Source organism: Branchiostoma floridae, chromosome 6 (assembly GCF_000003815.2).
Source record: "Branchiostoma floridae strain S238N-H82 chromosome 6, Bfl_VNyyK, whole genome shotgun sequence".
In the NCBI taxonomy this organism is placed as follows: domain Eukaryota; kingdom Metazoa; phylum Chordata; class Leptocardii; order Amphioxiformes; family Branchiostomatidae; genus Branchiostoma; species Branchiostoma floridae.
The window spans coordinates 19,405,398-19,408,991 of record NC_049984.1 but is presented as its reverse complement, the minus strand read 5'-3'; positions in this window follow the sequence as shown (position 1 = coordinate 19,408,991).

Below are 3,594 nucleotides of genomic sequence, written 5' to 3'. Positions count from 1 at the left end.
TAAAAACACAGTCATATAGGGTTTGGTCAGAGTAGTACTGTGAGCACCAAGCCTCGTCACTGCCATTGCATTGGATTTGTCATTACTTAAATTACTTCTATGTTCGTCTATCGTCTGGTGTGGCTCATTCAAATAGCAATGTCACGTGCAAGTACGTCAGAAATGTGTCGAAAATGCAATTATATTAGAACACATAAGCAACTGCTCGCCCTGTGTTCTAACGGAGGCATGCAGAAGAATAACATACACGAATGATAAATGATGAGGGTGGTTAACATCTAACGGGGGCCGCCCTAAGATGCCCCCTGTCCTAAGATGCCCCGATTTTTTGCCGATCATATTATGCATAAGCACGCCGTGTTTGTTGCCACTGAGTGTGATGATTAGAAAGGTAAATAAACCAAGTCCAAACAAACAGCTTTTTTTTTCTTTAAAAAAATATTTAGACATATTCACTTCCCTTTTTTTGAAGACAGAATTTTCACAATAAGGTTGGTAGCGCCGAATCACTGTGGTCACCTGTTACTAGGTATTGGTGGCTCGTGTCCATAAATATACAACCAGTACAAAACAGCCAAACAACTGTCATACACATAAGAAATAAAGCTTCACAAAACACCACAAATATTGGTCTTCAAATGTTTGTTAAGAAGAAGACCGGTAGAAGGCAACTAGTGATGGAGCGCCGCGAGTTCGAGCGCGTAAAAAGGGGAAGGGGCATCTTAGGGCAGCCCCCGTTAGGTTTGTATACTTTGTGCACTCCTAACTAAAATTTGCCGTCGGGTATTGCAACAAAGGTCACCTCTCATTTGCGATAAGGACCCATAAATGACGCGTGGATTTCCATGATAGGCGCTAGGCCATTATTAGTCTTTATTTGCACTTATTAGAATCCGGTTGGTGTTTTTTAACTACATAGTATCTATTTTAAATTTGTAAACATCAGGAAGTGACATATCGATGAAGATAGTGGGATAGTTTCAGTTAAGTCGGCACATAAGTCCCGTGCTACGAATAGAAACAAAGCTGTTACAGACAAACAATACAAACCATGTAAATGTTGAATAGTTCATAGTTCGAAACAAGCGAGAAATTACCAGGTACAAAGAATAAACTACGTTCCCAGGCAAGCTGATATCGTCCTAATGATAAAGCTGTTTTACCAAAACGTTTAAAATGTCTCTAGCAAAACACAACATATCACGCTCCGACGGCGCAGGTAGGATCTCACAACATATCTAATACAGTAACACATTTCTCTTCTACTGCAGCGCTAAATTGGTGTATGGATCATATACATGTAGATTTACCATGTGACCTTTCATCGACAGAAACAGTATTACATCTTATCGTAGTTTGTGTTTTCTTGTATCTGTGGAGGCGGAAGTTGTTCGTCATGCCGTGGCTGATAATGGATGTGTTTTTGCAGACACGGTGACGCTTGTACGTTTGTCCTTCACTAGTGCACTGGCGTGTAAGAAGAACACCTAGCCTCATTTGCAGACCTTTTGGGTGGCTGATGGTTTTCTAATGACTTTTGGACTGCTTTTCGCTGTTAAATTCTATCCTAATCTTTCCACTTTTATAGCGGAAAAATAACTACTCTTCTTTTAACATTACAGAATCCACACATTACAGACACTGAGCAGGATCCTTTGTCTTCCACTGTCTCAGAAAAAGAAGTCAAACCCAATACGTTACATTTTAGCGTTAGACTTAGACTACTGTAGCTGCTAAGTATACTGTTTCCAATTGTTTGTCATTTGTTGTCACTTGTAATTAGTCCTCGGGTAAGAACTTGCAATAAACTTTGTTGTTACGTTTGTAATTGATTTGTTTTAACCATTTGATTACTGTAAATGCATTTAAAATTGCGGGGATTTAATTTCGCGTTAAAGGGAAAAGCGACTTTTCGCGGTGGATTTAAGTTCGCGGCAACACCATAGACTGCAGTCTAATACCATAATAGAAAAATGTTCGCGGTGGTTTTAAGTTCGTGGTAAACTGGTCACCGCGAAAACCGCGAACATTAATCCACCGCAAACATTTCTGCATTTACAGTATCATCAACTTAACTGTCTGTCCTACACTATTTGTTTGTGTCCTTTCATGTGACCTGCAGTTAGCCCTCGGGCAAGAATTTGCAATTAACTATTATATGTCTATTATTGGGTCATGAGCGAAATGACAAACTTTACTGCACGCCAACTTGGACTGATAAGTGATGCGTATCGTTGCATACTCATATTAGTATATGTGCTGCATCTATAAAACAGTGACAGAATGTCTAAAGTGGACAGGTGCTTCTTTACCGTGACAATGACGACTTCTGAGTGGTAAGCATACCGTTTAAGCTTGGTCATATACGATCAGAGAACATGGCAAAATCTCCTCTTCCTTACGTAACAAGCTATCTGCCACCAAAAAATCAAGACCATAGCATGTTCAGATCAAAAGATACAAATTATCGAAGTTCTGCTGCAGTACCAAGGCCAAACACTAGGGAGAGCCAAATCGACTCTGACCTTCGTCTTCCCAACACCTACCCACATACCAAATATCATTACAATCCATCCAGAGGTTCTAGAGTTATGCTGACCATAAGTATGCGGGAGCACAGACACACAGACAGACACACACACAGAGACACCAAAAACTATACCTTCATTTTTCATGGAGGTAATCAACACGAAATTGAGGCGTGGAAAACGCCAGCCACCTACAAGTTCTGGATCGGAGGCTAGAGCACAATCGCGGGCGCTGATGTATGAACGACTAGGGCTCAGCTGGCATTTACCATGTAATCATCTATCACTCCGATACAGGGTGTGAACAGTTTTAATTACTGAAGCAAGCGAGAGTGGAGGTGCAATTCATCACCACTGTCAAGGTGAAGGAGCACCTGTCCTCGGTAGACACCTTGTCACCGGTTTATGGGTGTAGCAAAGATGGGGATGTCACGGTGAGCTTCAATCATTCGGCCCAAGTTCACGGGTAGTGAAGTCTCATGACCCAATCATAGACAAAGTTGATGTTAGTCACGTTGGTAGTTTGCTACAATTTCTTCACAGCTGTTACGTACGTAGGTAGGTAGAAAATGTATGAACAAGTAGGTTAAACCTTCAACCTCCTTGGTATGAAGTAGATATTAGCTTTTGAACAATGCCTTGGAAGAAACCTGACAGAGAAGAAATGACTAATATCATCGAATCCAGAAGCTGATATGTGTTCAGCTTAAGAAAATGCACGAATACGTCCCTTCCTGGAATAACAAAGGTTGACGAATTTTCGTCATTTCAAGGACCCCCATAGAAATAAGACGTCGTGACACTTTGAAAACAAAGACCAAGGTTTTTCATATTGACTCTCTCTCAAAAATCATTGGTGATGTAGGGAGGTCATGCATCATATATATTTGTTATAATTGTTGTTGTTGACATTAATATCATTATTATCATGACACATGCTTTAAGACGAGAGAAGAAGCATGTAAACTGTAGTATATGTATAGCTTTCCGTGTACTCCCTTTGTACCACACTAACTGCATGTTGACCCAACGGGGCATGAATAAAGGGTTAATGCCCCGCCCCGAG